The following is a 20,831-nucleotide window of genomic DNA, read 5'->3' on the forward strand; positions in this document are numbered from 1 at the left end:
ACTAATGAGCATTTGCTGAATGATACCATAGATAGGATGGTCCTTGAGCACAGCATAGGTACCTGGGTAAATGTAATGTTTTAGAAGACATATACGTTATAAATATACATACTTATATATTACCATACTATATATATAGCAATGTATACTATATATAGTAGCAAATATGTTACTATTTATATGCAATCACATGTATGTAGTATTTAGATTCTGTAGAAATCCTCTGTGAGGCTGTCTGGGTAGGAGTTCACAAGAAGTCTGTACCTACCTCTGATTCAAAGAACTTAATTTTTTTTGAGGAACTTGATTTTAGTTAATTATGTTAGAAAAGTTTACTAACAACTTATAAAGCAATCACTTAAATATAGCTAAGTAATTCTGATATCAAAACCAGTGTGACAGAGTATTTTTTGAAGACTGCTTTAATGCTTTATAGTTGGCAGATATTCTTAATTCTCCAGCACACCAGCCAATCCCAGCGGACTTTCAAGGAAAAAAAGTTGGGGTTGCAATATCTATACCAATCTTTTCTGTAGTAGACAAGAATTTAAAAAGCAGCAGTTAATTTACTTTTCTGTTCCTCCTGTGACTAGAGCTGGTCATTAATTTTTAAATTTCTTTTAAAAAAATGGAAATGCTGTTTTTTATCTAAATGAAAATTTAAAATATTTCAACTTGTGAGTGAGAAAAGAAGTGGTGAGTGGGACTGACTCCATCTCTATGTTAAGTTAGTGATGTACATCAAGTAAAACAAGTGTCCTAATGATGCACATACTGCTATTGCAGACTATGCTTTCCTCACTATCTTCTGTCAAAGTTGTTCTGTGTAAATAAATATATCTTCAGCTTCAGAGAGGGAGACTGAATTAGGCAGAGAAAGGATGGAAGCTGTAGATATGTCACATGCTATGTGAATGCCTTCCACTTGGGCTGAATACTCAAAACCTCAAGCCCCAAACTCAACTACCTTTTTTTGAATTCTCAAAAATTAAAGAGTTAGAACATGGGCTCCAAACCTCAGGGAGCAGAATTTGTTAGGCTGTGCACTGTGGCAGTGAAAAATTAAAGGCGGGGGGGGGGGAGAGGAGAAGGATGGCACCAAGAAAAGGAAGAAAACCGCTAACAAAGACAAAGCAAAACAGCATGAACAGAGAGGCAAAGAGGGTGGAGAGATTTTGTAGAACTTTATTGAAGGATGAATTTTTGTCTGTCTTTTCTTCACACTATGGCCCCTCATGCCTCCTACCTCACTTTCTTGCAATGTGTTTATTTCCTCTTGTGTTTTCATCATGATACGGCAACTAGAGAGGGATCTTTCTATGCTAGTTTACTTGTTTTTCATGGTTAGCACAAGAAGTACTCCTGTATCTTCTCCTGGTTAACTTGATAAACCAATTAGTGCTTGTTCAGTTGTACTGAATTCCATGCTTGTTGGTTTGTGTTTACATAATCTCACACCCTAACGTCTGACAGATTGCAAGGACGCAAACTGAAGCAACTTTATTTCTGATCTACCTGTCATTTGTGGGTTCAACAATTAACATTTATATTCCATTAATATTGTCGTTTCTGGACAGAATGAATATGAAATCTAATCTGTGCTCTCCAGAGGAAATCACTGTAACACTTGAACATGTTACTGTTGAAGAGGTTTGGGGCAAATATTGATTTTTTCCCAGTATGCCAGTATCAATCAGTGTATTTTAATTTAATTCAAAATACAAGGGACCAAAAGTTCATGGAAACTAGAGTTATACTGAGATGGAATAATTTTCTCAGGGCTGCTATCTCTCAGTCTGCTGACACAGTGAACAACAGAGATAAGTCAGTACTTTAAGAAACAGCTAGGTTGCTGGGTTGAGATAGTCTGTATTTATACTCATTCTGATAAAAGTGAGAAGCAATCTGTTAAGTGACGTCTCTCCAGAGGAGCCTGAGCAAGGTGGCCTTCAATAAGTAGTGTTAAAGTCTGAGGGACTGGGTTGGGGTGGTAGAATTGGTGGAAGGAACTGATTTAGTAGCGTATTATTATGATGCACAGGGAAACAAGGGTATATGTCAAAGATGCCCAATCTAGAATATCTCCAGCAGTGAACTTTAGAAAATAGACTGGCCATGGCAAACTCCAGTCGTAAGTAGAGAGTGAGAGCAAGCAATGTTGCTGAATGCGTACTCCTACTCAGACATTTAATACTCCAGTAGAACTATGGGATTCACAGAAGTGATGGACTCTGGACATGGAGCTGAATTCCAGATGACTTCTGTATATTTACTATTAGGATTTCTGGACAATACAGGAAGAAGGTTAGAGAGATGTGAAAATAGATTTCATTGATTAGTTTACAGGGGAAAAGTTAGGAAATATCCCCCAAAACTGTAGATACATAAATTGAATGTTTTGAGCCATTATCTAAGATACAATGGTTTGGCCTGAAAGACATGAAAGGAACCTCTGTGTTGGTTCACACATCTCCTGTGAATTTGTATATTTGTTTCTATGACTGAAAGAGATTTTCCTAGGGTCCAATGTTGTGCTGTATCCTCAGCTCAGGGATTCTAACAATCACGGCAGCTGACTCATGTTCAGTAAGTAGAGTTCAGATTATGAAATACCTTCTCTTGCTAACAAACGCCTGCTCCTGCAGACAGATTCATTGAGACTAGTGGAGTTACTTGAGAGAGGGCTGACTAATTTCAGTGAGACTCTACTTTGGATAGTTATATTTAATTGTGTTTGAAAGGGAGTGGAGCTGAAACAAAGTACAGGGGGAAAGAAATCTCAGTGGTTCCTATGGATGTGCCCTCATAGTAGGTGAAATCCACACTCTTCTCTGAGGTTTACCCCAAATCTCCCCCTGCTATTCACATCCCTTTAAATGCTTGCCTGCGTTGCTGGAGCATGTCCAGAGAAGGGCAACAAAGCTGGTGAAGGGTCTGGAGGGCAGGTCTTATGAGGAGAGGTTGAGGGAACTGGGGTTGTGTAGCCTGCAGAAGAGGAGGCTGGGGGGAGACCTTATCACTTGCTACAACTACCTGAAAGGAGGTTGTAGCGAGGTGGGTGTTGGTCTCTTCTCCCAGGTTACTAGCAATAGAACAAGAGGAAACAGCTTCAGGCTGCATTGGGGAAGGTTTAGATTGGATATTAGGAAAAATGTCTTCACTGCAAGGGTGGTCAGGCATTGGAAGGGGCTGCCCCAGGGAGGTGGTGGAATCACCATCTCTAGAGGTATTTGAAAAACATGTAAACGTGGCACTTCAGGGCATGGTTTAGGAGTCATGGTGGTGTTGGGTTGGTGGTTGGACTTGATGATCCTAGAGGTCTTTTCCAACCTTAATGATTCTATGATTCTATGATTGAATATTGACACATTTTCTCAGACAGATCTATAGGATAAAGTCTGCTGTGCTTAAGAATGGTTCTAGCTTATCTACTTTGCAGTGAACATGTGAGTGAAACTTGCTTTGTTTCCCCAATTCTTTTCTATATCTGAGCATTTCTGACCTTTTTCCTTCCTCCTGCACCAGAAACTACAGGCATGTGTGTTTATGTATGGTTACCATTTAAATCCTCATTTCAGATGCTCTGCCTCACATCTGACCAACAAAATGTGCCTCAGCCAGGAAATAAAATAAAATAAAATAAAATAAAATAAAATAAAATAAAATAAAATAAAATAAAATAAAATAAAATAAAATAAAATAATCTCTTTGAGGCTGGTGATTGCTGACCAGAGCACTGTTAAGTCAGTCATGATGATACTCATAGGTAGACCATGTGAATGACTCTGCCGACCTCTGAAGGAAAGAAAAAACTGATCTGTGCATCAAGCACACATAAGCACATCTTGAAGTATCTTATCTGTGTCATCTGATTTTGAAAGCTGAGTTGGAAGCCTGAGTTCCCAAGTGGAACATCCAGAAGGAGATGGGCAGCAAATGAGCCAGAGCCGGGGGTGGGGGGCAAGAGTGAAAGGGAGAACAGGGGAAAAGGCTTCATGATTCAAGGTAGTTGTTGCAATTTTCTCCTGCACAGTATTTAATAAAGAAGTGGTTTGAGTTATCCTCTGGATCCTCCACTGATTCTTGTACAGGAGGCCAAGAGTCCTAATTCAGAGATGTCGTGATCTGGGCAAAATTTGTCACTGTGCATCCTGCCAAGGGATTTAAGACACCTCCAAAAAGGCCAGCACACTTTTTAGCAGCAACCCCTTATCAGTTGAGTCATGCCACTGATGTGGTTGTTGCAGCCCAAATTAATCTGCCACTCCAAGTAGAACATTTATTTCCTCCCCACTGACTTTCTACTGGTCACTGACTTGTGGTCTTGCTGCCTTGTAATAATGAAAACTAGAACAAAGTGTCCTTTCTGTGCATGCATTCAGCTCTGGAGTTACTGCTCTTTTCACTGCAACTTCATTCACTGCAACATCACATAGACCCGTCCTGCTCTCTTGGTATTTCTGTTTTATCTCTGTGTACTCTCAATGCAAAGCCTAGTTTCATGCTAATGCCCATATTTAATGAGGACACACAAATGTATGTGGATGGTAAAGGGGCTTCAATTTATTTTAGGACAGAAGAAATATGGGTTGGTGTAAATTCTGAAAACCACACCAATGGGCAAGTCTGCAAACTGGCCCTGCACCCAGAATTTGAACAATTTTTCCTTACTCTTCCATGTACCTTCATCCACAAACTCTGGGGCTGCTCTCTCTTTCAGGTGAAGATCTGGCATCAACACTGGTGAGTCCCATAGCAAGAGAAGGAAGGTAGAAGAAACAGACCCGACATGACCTGATGACTTGGAAGTTACACTGGACAAGGTGCTAAGAACCTACTGGAGATGACTCTGTGGGAGAAAGAAGCAACAGGGTCAAAGTCACAGACCAGTAAGTGCGTGCCACTATCTTTGTGACTGTTACTGAAGAAACAGCTGCAAGAGTGGGAACATTTCCCAGGCAGTAAACAATATAATAAGTACTAGAAAAACTATTGTACTCTTATGTTCTGGGTCGCCTCAGATGGAGGTGCAGGGAGTACTAGGGGCTTTCCCTCTCACTCCTGTTCACCCTCTGTCATGTATGATCCGAGACAGATTTACACATGTGAAAATTTAAGAGCGGAAGTAAAAGTTTACTCCAGCTACATCCAAACTGAGTGTGAAGCTTGTGATCTGTTTCCCTTGCGTGTTTCTGTTCATAAATCTATTATTGCAGCAGACTCTTATGCTGTTATGCTTACAACACTGTCCCAGACAACGCAAAAATCCCAGATATTGTACAAAATGAAAACGTCTCTTGATGTTTGTTGAACTTCAGATCCTTCTGTTTTCTGGCTATATGGCTGAGAGAAGGAGGAGATTTATTCTGTTGCTTTTAATTTCTCTTCCTTAATTCTGCACCCTATTCACCTATGTGTAAATATTCCTCTTTTTTATTTTGCTATTGGTGCCTGATAAAATTTTGTTTTATTTAGAAGGAACAGAAAACAAACAACGTTCTTGGTTGAAAGAAGTTTACAACAACTCCAGTAGCTACCAGTCTTGCTCATTTGGTGGCAAGCTGATGAGTGAGTGAGCCATGAAATATCTGTCTTTCATGTAGATAACCAGTTTTTTAATGGAATTTTGTAAAAATCACCCTCACTTCAGACCTGATATAATTTCCCTGCTGTGCTAACTTTTTCTCCTTCTTCTTTGACTCACCCCCACTCTTTTCTTCCTTGGAGTTTTATTCCATTGGCTTTGTGAGGTATGAACTAGTCACAGAGTCTTTCAACGTTCCTTTTCCACCTGTCAAATGGTCTTATAATTTTAACTAGCTGGTCCTTATTTGCAGAGTACTTAAGGCAATTCTTAGGTAAGGTCTGATAAGTTTCCTGCGCTGTTGCTGTATGGCTTTACCTTAACTGAATAGTCAAATCACACACCCTCAATTCAAGGATAGATGAGTCAATTTTTTAATTCTGGTTATTTGACTGTGCCCACTACCAAAAGATGCAGAAGGTCCCTCTACTTTAGGTTCATATGAGGACAGATTTTGGCATAGGCACCATGCAATTCAGTCCCTAAGGAATCTAAGCTCCCCAAAGAGCCATCACAGCCTCCAGAACAACCAAGGATCTCGAGGAAGGAGAATATGAAGGATAAATGAGTTGGAAAAATAGGAAGGGGGGAGGGAGGAGGTTGGTTGCCACATACTCCTAATCAGTACTCCACACCAAAGAGTCTGAATCGCCCTCTGAAGGCTTGACTGACTATTCAGTGAAAGTAAGCTTTTATATCAGCACTCGGCTTAGGCTGATGCAAATACCTGCTCACTTCCCCTCTGCCCCTCATGCCCCTTTAATAAGGAGAAAATTGGTTCCCCCTTTCTGAACAAAGGTCTGTAGCTAGGAGAGAGCATGTTCTCCCTGGCTGAGTAACAGCTGGGGAAAAATGAATAGACCATATGCTGGAGAGCTGCCGCCAGAATACTGGGACAAAGCTGTGGACCACTGCCAAACCTCACAGCTAAAGCCACGACAGCCAGGCTGAGGGGTGGAGGGAGACTGCTCAGAAACACACTGTCAGGGACCCTGCGCTGGTCTGCTTTTAGAGACTGCAATGTATAAATCCCGAATGAAAGAAGGAAAAGTATCTTGTTTTCAGAAAGCTCCTTGGAAAAGGAAGTCATTTACACTGGTGGCCCTGAACATCCTTGTTAAAACTTGCCTAGTTCCCTTATGCTTTCCTTTTTTCACCTGCCTGATCTCAGGAAAGCCCAGACCGTTGTAGAATTTTATCTGAGGGAGTCAGTGGCTCCTGATTTTTTTATTTCACCTTTTTCACCCTTACTCCTTTTTCTCCAGAAGCTGGTTCATTACTGTTTGTCCTGTGATCTAGACTCAATGGTAGGATGGGGTCTGCTCCGGCAGCCGTTGTGAACAGCTATAACAATCCTGCAGCCTCTGGGAGAGTAGCTTAGTTTGTGAAGACTTTTATGCAACAGAAATTGATCTGCAACATGTTCACTCTGAAACTTTTTTACCTCCTACCTGTAAACTGATTATATATGCTAGTCTGTTCCAGGCCCACGGAGGACACCCTTGGTGGTGATGTATAATTTTGTTAGAGGTGGACCAGAGAGCTGAAGCCAATAAACTCAGTGAGCTGTGGGAGAAAAATTAGGAAGGAGCAGCAGCAGCCCTCAGGCAAAAAAAAAAAAAAAAAGAGAAGAGGCTCAGACCCAGGCCTAAACTGTAACCCCACAAGCTGTGGGACACAACCATTTCTTTCATATGAAATGTCACTGTGAGCTGGGATTGTTGGGAGCACATTCTATACTTCGTACTAAGTCTGTATTGTATGTGCACACCTGACCAGTCTTACTCTGTGTATGTGTAAGTCAATGACTAACTTGATAAGTGGGGAAACAAAATAGAATTTTGTCTAAGTTTTGGTTTTTTAAAAAAAGGTTTTAAAGTAGGGCGATTCTTTACAGAAAGAATATATGGCTGCAATTAAAAACCACGGTTCAGGTTTCTAGTAAGAATCACAGTCATTCTAGTCCTAATTACATTTCTTTAATCAGACAGGTCTCTTCTGAAACTTTGTACTTTAGAACAGAGTATCTGCTTAGAGACACTTAAACAAAAATGGTGAAACACTTCACGTTAATCGATTGTGACTGATTTAAGAGAAACCTAATTGCCTACATTGCTGATAGTTATTTGTCTAACAAACCTAAATGAAAGCAATTGGAAAAAAAATCCTTAGGTAATGTTTTACACCTTGTTGGTTATTCCTCTATAATTAGTAATTTTAGATTCTAGATATCCAGTCCAGTGTAACTTGTCATATATTGGCTTATAATGTTTAAAGGGAAAAATAAATGAGAATATACTTCTGGAATGGGAGTGATATCTACCAAATTTCCTTTTATATATGCACAACAAAATGGATTGTTAAAAATAATCCCCTGAGGACGGTGCCTCTTTTGTCAGTTTTCTACCAGAGTGCACCCTGCACTCTGACAGAAAATTGCTCATTAATCTCCAAGGAATGACCAGTTTTTCAAAATAGTCACTCAACTATGCTACCACTGTTAATTTTTTAAGCATTATGGGTGCCATTAATTGCTTGATGTGGTTGGTAACAACAGTAATCCTTTCAAATGGGACATTAACTCCAAAATAAGTCATTAGCTTTTGTCCACATACTGTAATTAACACTTACCTTCCAGGAGGTAAGCATCATGCCTTAACAGAAATTGCAAAGACTGTCACGTCACTGAAGATTTGGCAACTTTCTAATATTCATATTTAGTCTCAAGGTATTATGGTGGAGTGATTTTTAGGGTGAGCACGGTTTTATTAGCAGCCATTTGCATTTGGAGTGGTAGGCATAGTCAAGGTAAGGGATCTGATCTGTACTTTCAGCCTGGGGAGAGTTTCCCCTTCTTTTTTCCCTCCAGATGTCTTTGCTTCTTAAGATAGGGAAAAGGTATGGGTGTCTCAAATTGCGTCTTCTTAGATGTGTGGGATAGCACCGTATTTGGTCACTTGGCAGGGGTGCATTGCACCATCTCTGGAGCAGAGCAGAGGTTGTAGCTGAGTGTGTAAAAGGGAAACTGGGGATTGCTTGGGACTGAAAAGACAGGAAAGAATATAGTATATTTTCCTACCTCATACACAGCATACATTACCTTTGCAACCTCTGCTCATGTCTGCTACATCTCATCTCAGTGGGTGCTAGAATGAGAGGTGAAGAAAGAGGGAACAGCTGACCATCACAGAGTGGAAGAACCTGCCAGAACTGGAGCTGCTTAGATGTCAATTTTGCAAAGAAAAGCCATGTCTTTGTTTTAGGGGAGGAATTGATTTTCAGTGTCTGTTCCTCACTTTAGTACTTTTCTTGATTAAAAAAAATGTAGGATTAAGGGATGGCTGTGCATGTAGGCAATATGGAGCCCAAAATCTCTGCAATGGTGTCAGTTTTCCCCCAAAGCTACTTTTATATGATTCTGGTGACACTTCTAATTGATTATGGTATGACTTCAGACTCCATTTATTTGATTTTGCAGTCTGGGGCCAAACCCAGTGTGTTGAAGTACACGTACATGGGCAGAGAAATGGGAGGTCATAACAAATTTTTTTTTTATGTTTAAAAAATCAGTTTTTTCTTTGGTCTATGCTTAAAAAAAGAACAAATTAACCTACAAAATAAACCTCTAGTAAATGTATTTAGTTGAGATTTTTTAAAAGACATACAAGATTCTATGATTTAAAATGTATGGTCTCCCTGAAAAACCTAAGAAGTTTGTGCTTCTATGCTGCTAAATCATATTTAATATGCCTGTTTATATTGGATTCACTAGTAGCTTAGCTCAAATTGAAGCAGAGCATTGGTATATCATTCCTCCAGGACTAAAATGTCAGCTACTGACACAGTCTCGAATATTTTCTGTTTCTGGAATGTGCTTTTTCAGAACATTTCTTGGTGGTATCAAAGGGCACTTCCCAGTGGCAGCTTCTGCTGGTTGAGAAATTAGTAACCTGGAGATGCTCATAAGTCTTGCCTGCTCTGCTCAGAGATAGTAAACACTCAAGCAAATTACACGCAAGTAATACTCCCTGTAGACACTCCAAAGAAGGCACTGGAACTTCCTAACCCTGCAGCAAATATGCAGTTTACTTCAGCAGGCCTAGCTTATCTAACTCTTCTTTATCTAGTTATTCCCAGACTTTGGCCTACAGGTCTTTTTTTACCCCAGTTTGCCTAATACCATGGAGTGTGTAGAAAATGCTGGTGTTAAGTCTCATTACATGTGCTTTAGCCATAAGGTCGTTTGTGTAATATTCTTTGGGTGTTGCTGTTGTCTAGCGGTGTTTTATGTTCTCTGTGCACTTGGAAGTATTACAGAATTTCCACTACCCTATTTTAATACACTTCTTCCAGGTTTTGGGCATCTTGCATTATTTTGACCCTTAGCTTTCCAATTTTTTTTCAGCTGGAGCTATATTCTTTTTGTGGTCGTTTAATAATATATTGAATCATAGAAATGGCAGAGGTGAAGAGCACCAACACCTGAGTTAATATAACTGCATACATTCTAAAAGAGAAAGTGTTTTTCACTTAGATCAGAAGGATTTTGGATTTCAGACTTCATTTATCCAAATATTTAGGGATTTTGATTGCTGATACCATTTTCTGTAGTAGCCGTTTTGAGCTGGATGTATGTGCCGTGCACTATAAATTAGAGAGGAAAAGTTTTAAAGCATATATATTTAAATCTATGCAACCAAATATAACAGGGTTTAGTAAGAGCTTATATTAAATAGGTGGCTGGCCCAGGAAGACTGTTTTCATATGGTGATAATGAGTATTGACTATCATTATCTAATATTAGGGCAGAGTTAAGGTTGTTGACTACAAAGGCAGTATAAAGATTAAAACTGTATAGAAACACCTTTGAAACTAAAGGTCATTTGTCTGCATCAGTGTGTGTTTTTTCAGGGAAGTGCTCAGTTCTCTAAATAAAATCTTCATGGGATTATTTTCAGATTATTTGACTGCAGCTCGTGTAAAAATGCTTTGTTAGTTTTATGGATTTATGTACAATTTCTTTAAAATAATCTTTTTACAAGTGGGCCAGTAGATCATATTAAACCATGGGATAAATATTAGTTTTCTGGCAGCTTCTTTTATTCTTGAAGAGATGTAAGTGTGGCTTACTGTCCGTGGTAAATTAATTTATGGTATTTTTCAGGAAGTTTGCAGCTTGCAGAATGGACAATGAGGGTATTTGGTAAGATATCCACTTTATCTTTTTTAAGAAATGTGTTGGGAAAGAGTTCCAACAATAAAAAGGAAAAAAAATTGGGGTTAAACTTGGGAAAACCTGAGTGGTCTTAGTGAAACTAAGAAGATAACATTTCCTTTGGAGGTGATGGAAAGTATCAAACCAAGTTTTTCTCATCCAGGGTCTGCTGAGCCATTGGGCAAATAAATGGAGGATGAGAATGCAGGTTTTTTTAAAGCTGTCCCTCAAGTAATTTTTTGTAATTTTTAGCAGGGGTCTGAACATAAAGCATTTAATTTTGATTTCAAAAGGACATTTTGTGTTGGATTAAACAACATTTACTCTTTCTTTTAAGGTTAAAAAATTGAAAAATAGTCTGTTTTTCATCTTGGCAGCTAACTAAAAAATTCCTTATTCACAGTGCATTCTGCAGACCAACATTTTCTTGGTGGATGCCAGTTGTAAAGGCATCCACAGGTTTGCAAAATTTTTCTGGACATATTTGCATAGCCATGCTTACCCCTAGAAAAATAACATTTGAGATGGCTGCAACAGTAAAAGAAAAAAAGGAGCTAGAGATTATCTACCAATACCACTTCTATTAATAATAGTCTATGTCAAACTGGAGGAGGCAATGGCAAGAGTGGCTGTGCCCATGCTTGCCCTCATTGCCTGGGTCCCCGCTCATCAGTTTTAGAGAATCTGAGGAGATGTTAAGACAATGATATAATTCCAATTTTCCTTCAAAGCTCTAAGGAGCTTTCACATGCAACAGCACCCCTAGGGTACTTTCTTATTCTCCGAGGGAGCAGATAACATAGCTCATATTTTGACTTGGGAATTGGTTTTCCTCCTCTTTAAGAGTAGTCAGAATCAGCAAGTGATGTGAAGGTAGGAGATTTTTAGTGCAACAGCAGTGACAGCATAAAGAACATCAATCTGTGTGGAGCTTCTGACGGGACAACTGCAGAACCATTGTAATTCAAGATTTCAGTAGCCTAAAGTGCAAGTCTGTTGAGACCATACTTTTCCAAGTCCACAGGAAAAGAAAACGGGACAGCAAGGTTTTTAGGAGTTTGGCAGAACATAGCCTGTGGTGAGAGGCTAGAGGGGACAGTCTGCTTCATTAGGTCAGCTTGATTAAATAGCTTGTATCAGGAGTATTCATGCAGCCATAGAAAAGCGGAATAAACAGAGTAGGTACTATTTCCTGTAGAAGTGGAAAACTGTGGGATCAGAGGGCTGAGGATTTGATGGGGAGCTTAGGCTCTTGGAGAGCGATCCCTGTAAATCTGTATCTGTAGGGTTTGATAGTTCCACTGAACCTGGTGGGAGTTCAGAACCTGCATCACTTTTCAGGATTTGTTTTGCACCAGCTAGGTTGAGTTGTCTGACATGTGAGAACATGAGCTCAGTGCTGCAGACAACATTCCCGAGTCTGTCTTGATATGAGAAAGCACCTGCCCATGTGTTTAGATCTCACTGGAGCTAAGGAGATTTAAGTTCAGGTTTAAAATTAAACACATGCTTAGACTTGTTGCTGAAGAGGAATGAACTTAAGTGTTTGCTGAATTGAGGCCCAGAATCAGTAAAGAAACTCTTTTATGCATTTAGTTCTTCTTTTAAAATTCCTTATTCCTGCAGGGTGTGTAGCCACCCTTCATTTTCAGTACAAGAGAAGCGATGGTAGTTCAGTAGCCGTGCTACAAACCTTCAGCTCCCTGAATCAAATGCCAAACTGAAACGCTGAAATGAGCAAGGGGATGGCTTACTCTTTCCTAACCCCTGATTATATCGTTAGGGTGATAATATTATTTAAGCCTAATGTATCACAAGGAAATGGTTTCATTATTATCCAGTGGAGCCCCCATAACAATGCTATGGTGACTGAGGCTGTAATGAGGAACTATAGGATTTCAATGGCAAAAGGGATTCATTACTAGTCCATGACCTCATGATGAAATCATTACAATGCAGTCAGAGATATGAAGTTATTATGGGAAAACTATTTCACTGCAAGTCTATAAGGACCTTTTTGACGGTGCCATTATGAAGCCATTTCATTGTAAGGTTATGATGGAAAAATGGTTTCAATGAAACCCTATTATGGTTTAAAAACAGACTAAATGGTGTCAGTGGAAGTTATTCCTCCTTCTAAAAGCTAAAGGAATTAAACAGACCTCTATCTTTAAACCAAAACAAAGGCAAATTAGATGCATGACTTACACTTCATCAGGAGAGAAATTATGATCTCTTGTGAACAGTCAAACACAATTTTAGCTTGAGTTATCTAGGAGGAAAATAATGGTTACTGAGTTTCTAGGATCTTCTTTAATTAAGTAAATCAAAATGAAATATCATCCTCACATAAGAGTTTACATTAAATAACATTCTTACAAATCCTCCTTGCTCTATTACAAATTAGTGTATTGCAGTTTCTCATTTTTCTTGTGGTTGTAGTGTTTCTGACTTTCATTTGTTGTGATAAGGGTAGCTGTGGCATACCTCAAAAATAAATTAAAATTCCACTGCCACTCCCAGTCTAGGATTTTGAGTGACATCTGAGACTGACTGCTGAAGTAAACAGTATATTTCAAAACTGAGTAAAAATTCCCCTTCCTAAGACTGACATCTCATCAGTAAGATGGTTACTATTTATCTGGTTTAAAATCTAACCTAATCTGATAACCTGCTCTATCACTGGTGCTGGGGGGGAATAAAATATACATTTAAAAATTGTTTTGGGTAATGCCACCTCACTATGAGACCATTAGAGCAATATTTCCACAGAGGAGAGTGCCTCTGAAGTATCTCTGGGTTTTCCAGGTAGAATATAGAAATCTTTCTTGTCAGTGCTGTTTTGTTTTCAATGAATAATTACATAATTTTTGGTCAAAAAGTTCAGTTAAAGATGGTCTGATAATGCAGGGACTTGGATGTGGGACTCCACAGAGGTTGTGGTGTGTGAGCGTCCACTGGCCATTCAGGAGGCACTGTCCTGGGCCACAAAGATAGAAAGTCTATCCCAAGGCCAAGAACTCTTTTGCTCGAATGAAAGATTTCTGCAAAATATTCCAGGTTGGAAAATGTTTCCATGAGCTTTAGTTAATGTAGGTATTAAATGTGCTGGGGTATTGCTACGGATTACAAAACCTAGATTCTTAAAGGGGAATTTCAAAACCAGTTACTTAGGTGGGGGCTCTTTTCACCCTTCTCCCTCAATATGTGTGTAAAATGATCTGGAAGACTGTCATAGAGACCCATTCCTTTTATTACCAAACCACAGTGTTGGGTGTGAAATCTTGTGAATAGTAGTTGGTGTGTCCTTGTTAATCTGGCATCCATATGCTCTAAGATAGCTTGAAACACAATCATTGGGGTTTTATGCATCTTTGTCTCTGAAGACTGTCACCTCTGAGGACATATTTTTGGATGAAAAGGGCAAGGATTCTCTTGTGCTGCTGTAGAATCCCAGCCCTTTGCAAAAACTAGGGTTGAAAGCAAAGCCTTGAACAAGAGGTTTCCTCTTCAAAACCAGTCTCAGTGGTTTACATGAATTTGAATTATACCTGTTACATCCCCTTTACAGAGACCTTAAATAGATGCTCACTGTTCTTTTTTGGAACACATGCCATTTCTGTACAGCGACAGCAAGAGAAAGTTAGATTAGCAAATGACGAATGAGCTCTATATTTCCCATTTCAGATAAACCAGAAATTATAGATTTTTAAAGTGATTTTGGTATTAAAAACTATGACCCAGCTATCAGTTCATCAGTCAAATAAATATAATCAAATACGCTAAAAGATATATTTTGTCTTCTGATATGTTGTAAACCAGGAATAAATAAGGTGTCTCACATTTGGTAAGGAAAGCCTCTGTGCAGGACTGCAGAACCATGTAATATCCCAACATCAAGCGTCTCAAATTCTGCCATCCTCATTCTTTTCAACTTCTTAATAAGTTCAAAACCTGTTTGATGTCCTTGGAACAATACCATCAATCTCTGTTATCTCCGTTAATGGGGTGGTTATCCTGGAAAATGGTATAAACTGGATATTGCAGGTACTGTGGAGCATATGGCAAAGAGAGACCTCTGAAAAAGTCTGTATATTGCCAGCTTAGGTCTGCTATTACTAGAATTGACCTTGAGGTGATAATTCTTCCTGGACTCAGTGATTCCTGATGATTAACTGGATGCCCCTATCACAGCCCCACTAAGGTGGGTGCCGGGAGTGTGTACTGCCTCAGGCACTGTTCAGCACAGAGACTGCCTCTATATGTTTATGTCATGCAACATCCAAGATAGTGTGAAAGGTGGAAGGCAGCAAAACATAGGATGGACGGGCCCGGTCACATTTCCAGGTAATGCTGCTATTGAGAGGTCACAGTCCTTGCCTAAGAACAAATATCTACAAAGATGCTTTTCAGATACTTTGTCCTCCTCACCCTCTATTAGCAGTAGCCTTATAGTAGCAGCACTTGCCAGGGGAGTGAAGTCTTAGTTTCGGATTTAGCTTGGATGAAAGAATTCATACCCTGTATCTCTTTCTGGTTCTGAAGAAGTGCTATGTAGCATGGTGTAGTACCTGCGTGGTCTCTCCATGCACTTCCACTGGGCTGCTGCAGTCACTTTGCACCTGGCAGGGCTTGTGAGCTGCCTACTGGGGGATGAGAGGGGACATGGACATCAGGCTTTAGACATCATCTGCCTGTGGACTGCAAATCACAGAGACACACTTGTCTGATGGTTTGTACTTCTGTGATCAGTCAATATATCACTACCCTGCTCTTTCTTCACTGCATCCAGCTGATGCGCCAATGGCGAAAATCATCATTAGTCTTTCACATTTTGTTCTGCTTTTTTATTATTCCAGGGTCATCCGTTACTCCTTGTCCTCTTCTGCTTCAATGGTGACTGCTATCTTCATTTAATCAGCGAATTTTATGACCACCATCCTCCTCTTTTCCATTCTAAAAGTTACTAATGAAGAAATTAAATAGGATCTGTCTTATTAAATGAATTTACCCTTAGCAAACTCTGTTCTCTCTCTCTCTTGCTCTTTGACTTGGTAACATCCCTTTCAAATGGACCTGGAAGAAAACACAGATGAAATGAAATCACTGTGTTGGCCAACTTAGACTTCACAGCAATGCATACATATTTCAATTTGAAGAACAATTTTCCACATGGTACTGGAATGCATATGTTAGATGATTGCCTCTTCTTTGCTTGAAAACAAGAACATTATAATTATTTTGAAAAATAGTGGGCTCCATTCTGGTTATCATTACTTTCTTATCTAGTTCTTTGCTGGTGACTTAATGGAATATTTTCTTGATGCCCGGTTTGACTATTGTAATTTGACTAGTGATTTTATATGACAAGTAGGATATACACAACTAGTGATTTCTTTATGAAGAAGGTTAGCTAGAGTGGGGGGATAGAGAAAGACAGAGTTTGTTATATAATGTTGTGTTAGTTTTGGCTGGGATAGAGTTAATTTTCTTCACTGTAGCTGGTATAGTGACGATGGCAAATTGATGTTTTAGTTGTTGTTAAGTAGAGGCTCAGTGCCACTAAGTAGTGCCTGTAGCAGTCAGGGACCTTTCCAGCTTCCCGCGCTCTGCCGCGTGGGCGGGGGCTGGGAGGGGCGGGGCCACAGCCAGGACAGCTGACCCCGACTGGCCAGTGGGATATTCCATACCATATGACGTCATGACCAATGTATTAACTGAGGGAGTTGGCACACGGGGCAGAGCGGTTATGGCTCGGGGACCGGCGGTGTCCGGTTGGTGGGTGGTGACCAGCTGCAGCACTTGTTCTTTGTTTTGATTGTTTCTTCCACCATCCCCCTGCCCCCCCGGGTTTCGCCTCTCTCTTGTTATTCTCCTTTTCATTACATTATTATTGTTGTTGTTGTTGTTGTTATTGTTTATTTTAATTATTAAACTGTTCTTATCTCAACCCACGAGTTTTCTCACTTTTACCCTTCTGATTCCCTCCACCATCCTGCCGGCGGGGGAGTGAGCGAGTGGCTGTGTGGGGCTGAGTTGCCAGTTAAACCACAACAAATGCGAGAAACCACTAACAAAAGTTACTGAAGGAAATACTAATCTCTCTATGGATCCATTCTTAAAATGTCTGATATAATTGAGTACATCTTAAAGTAATATCTGTTTTGATGCTAAGCACCATAGGCCTACATTACTATCTGAGGGAAGGTCAGACGTCCCATGTTTCCAAAGTCTTGACTCTGGTATTCTTTTTTCATAATTACTGCTACTTAGAAATAACTTCAGGGAGCTGGTTATCTCTGGCTGTCTCTAAAATGTGGGCTGGATACACCTTCCTTTCCTTGGTGGGCCACAGTTTGCTTCCAGCTTAGACACCTGAATTTCTGTTGCAGCAGGCAGAGGGATGGTGATCATCCCCATCCTGTTGTAACACACAGAGTCAGGATGAAGTAGTACACTGGTGGGTTAGGAGGCATGCTGGGTCACCACAGTTTAAGACATGCTTTAGCCATACATATAGAAAGCTTAAAGAAAGTTTTATAGAAAGCTTATAGAAAGTTAATGGACGTTGGGCATTACGAATTCTCTTTGTACTCTTCTTACTTGCTTTGCGATAATGTTAGCACATGAATAACTTGCTCAATGACAGCTGGTGTTCAAAGCTGCCATTTGGGGCTTATCTGCAGCAGATTTTTTTTTCTTTCAGTTCCCAAGTAACAGCAGCTAAAGGAAATGCAAAAGTGAAACAAAAAATAGGTTGTAGCTGGCAACAAACACATGGGGAGCTCCTAACCTTTGCAAACACGGAAAGGACCTTCAGCCAATTGGCAGTTGGTTAATGAAAAGTCAAACTCTTTGGTGAACACAAGTCAATTTGAAAAGTGTCATGAGACTGGACTAAAGAGCACCATTGTGTTGTTACCAGTAGCCTTTGGGGAAGAGAAATAGGATACTCTGGTTTGTTAGAGTCACAATCATCCACTACTCACATGATACCCATCACACGTGATACACAACATTCATATCATACTCAGAGTGACATCCTGATCTCACATGAATCAAATGTTTCCTTACGTATTTTCCTGACCACATTGCACACTTTTTAAAAGAGTGATTCTAAATACATTTGCAATTTAAATTAGCAAGTTCAGAAAAAAACCTTTTGCTTATACACTCCTCCCCAGTGCTTTGTACTTTCACTGTGTCAATGATTCAGAAACACACCTCTTTTATACTAAATTTACATTGAAAAAATTATTTAAATACATGAACAGTTCCTCTTACTACATCACGGTAATGTTACAGTTTAGCTAATTCTTCCCTGAATATTTGTTTGTGTAGAGGACAGCTGGATTATAGAGATGTTTCAGAAAGTTCTCGTAGAACAGTTGAATATGGGTATTTTCTTTTTCAATTTCCCAACCTCTTTTCTCTTCCCAAAGGATCGAGAGGGTGCCCTCTAGGAAGCCAGGGCAGCAAATATCCTGTTGGAGAACTGAGCTCTGTACAAACTCTGAAAGAATCTGTCACACAGAAAATGCAGGATCCACAACTTCATAACACACTCAGAAGAACTTGGTTTAGTTTACAAAAATGAGAAATGCAAACTAGGTACTTTAAGATATTACTGAACAAAGGTGAGACCAGATAAAACTAGTAAAACATTTTTCAAAAGGTTTCTATCAGAATTGTAGAGCTATAAATGACCGGAGTTCTCTTAAATCTTTCTCATTACTTCTACAACTACTACTACTACTACTGTTATCAATCACTGTTCTAGGCAGTGCTTTATGTGTCCAGTACACACAAAGATAAGCTCATGAAGAGTTTATGCTTTGAACTAGTCCCTGGGAGAACACAGAGAAAAATCTAGTTTTTAGCAATACTTTTATGAGGTTCTAAAGTTGCTGCTTACGTTCATCATGGCAGAAATAGCTTAAGAGGGAAAATGGCAGTAAGTGCATGAGGGAGGGAAGGTGTTCCATGTCTGGGCAGTGTGGAAAGCTGCAGTCAAAAGTGAAGACAGGCAGTAGGTTCTCAAAAGTGACATTGCCCAGGAAGATCTGTGTGCACATGTATGAATGGACCGAGGTGAAGGTCTATCATATCAGCAGAGGTAGATTTGCAAAGGACCATAACAAAAATTTTAAAGTGTGACCTTTTGGAGGAGGAAAATATGTCAGTATTTATAGGAGGAAAGACTGCTAATGTTTTAGGCAGGCTGGCAGGGATGGCAAAGATGTTCAGAAATATCAAATGTGGTGGCAGTTCTAAGCACCATTCATGGGTCTAACGTGGCTAGGAAGAGAAGGAGTAATGTGATTTGTATATTGCTTGTCCATGACAGATTCAGATGGAAGAAGCACAAAATTGTAGTTGGACTAATAATCATTTTAGGTCCCTTCCAACAGAACTATTCTATTCTATTCTATTCTATTCTATTCTATTCTATTCTATTCTATTCTATTCTATTCTATTCTACCAGGGTCCTTTCAGGGAGAGGGAACTAGGGAAAGGAAATGTACAGGAAAGATGCACTAGCTCAGGTTAAACTATTAAGTCTCAGCTATTAGCAAGTATCCATGGAAAACTGTAAAAGAGAGAAGCTGCAGGGCAAAACAGGGAACAGGATGCAGAAGTGGACTGTGACTCAGCAGCAATATGTGTGAAGGGATGTAATAGCCAGCAGAAATCAGTGCTCGAAGGACATAAGGACCACTGTCAATAGAATGGAGTTAATGGACTATCACATGTTTACAAGGGCTAAAGTACAGGTTTTGCAGAGTGTCATTACATCATTTTGGCAGGACCTAGTCTAAACAAGAATGGATTTGCTTTGGTTCCTACTTTGTGAGCCCTACCACTAGTTAAGAGTCATCTTTATTAAATGGAGATAAGATACTTATATATTACCTTCTTATGCCTACACATCCCCCCACCAAAACACCACAGTTGTGAATCTCTTCTTCAGCACTTTTGTCCCTGAATGATAATGGCTTGAATGTTCATTTTTTATGAAAACATGTCTATGATTTCTATCATGTCTGTATATCATATTTTCTATATCTCAGTATGTATAACTTTTCATGGTAATTTCTTCCATGTTGTGCAAATGCACTTAATCCTCAGAAGAATTTTAGATTAGCTAGATAATTTACTTTGTTCATGAAGAAACAAAATGTTGTTTGTATAAAAGTTCATGAACAGAGTGAATGCTCTGTTTCTAAGCACTGAAAGTGGATATTTCATAAGGATTTTAGCGAATAGTTTCACCTCAGTTCTTTCAGGCATATAGTGTTTCTTGTGTTGAATAAATGATGGAATTATTGGCTTCCCTGCCATGCCTTAGCTGGCATCCTGTGGTTTGTCTGGTTTGATTCATGCTAAGAATTTCCAAATATAATCACGGTACCCAAGTTTCAAGCAAAACAGGTAATTTTTTTCCAGTTAGAGAGCTTTTCTTGGCTATTATAGAATGAAAAAAACATAATGAAAAAGCAAAACACACTTGTATACACTGCTGGGTTAGAAATACCGTAAGGCTGTTGTTGTCTGGGACAAGAACTTTTAAATCAGAAGGCACATTCCCTTAGTGAGACAGGGAGATATATTAAACGAAACATGTTGAATATTAAAATATCTTTAAAATCCATGTTAATTAAACACTTTCTCTCACTGTGACCTTTCTGGAACACTAGAAACTACACCTAGGATTTCTTTCCACTTTTGCCAAGTCTTGCAGTAAAAACTGAGGTGTCAGGACCAATTACTTGCAGCTTTGTCCACCTCTTATTCCAGCTCTTCTTCAAAAACCTAAAAAAATCCAATATCTATCGATGTTATCTAGAAGAAGTGAAAACTGAAGAATTATGGAAAACAGAGATGCTTCTCACTCCTACATTTGATTTCTTCCCTTTTTCCAACTGCTCTGATATGTTTCTATCCCATCATTCCTTCTTTATCTCTCTTACAAGCTGAAGTACCTTATTTTATTTAAAATGTCCTCCTATGAAGGACTTCCCATATGGTGAT

General features: G+C 39.4%; 1 long non-coding RNA gene across 1 annotated transcript in view; it reads left to right on the plus strand.

Annotated features, from left to right (window-relative positions):
• The window catches only part of LOC142055725 (uncharacterized), a 35,197-nt gene that overhangs the window by 5,431 nt on the left and 8,935 nt on the right, over window positions 1-20,831 (plus strand). Inside the window, exon 2 of the long non-coding RNA XR_012660010.1 lies at window positions 4,721-4,889. This is a non-coding gene — a long non-coding RNA (uncharacterized LOC142055725). The remainder of the gene's footprint in view (window positions 1-4,720; window positions 4,890-20,831) is intronic.

The sequence above is a fragment of the Phalacrocorax aristotelis genome, chromosome 3, assembly GCF_949628215.1.
Source record: "Phalacrocorax aristotelis chromosome 3, bGulAri2.1, whole genome shotgun sequence".
Lineage (NCBI taxonomy): Eukaryota > Metazoa > Chordata > Aves > Suliformes > Phalacrocoracidae > Phalacrocorax > Phalacrocorax aristotelis.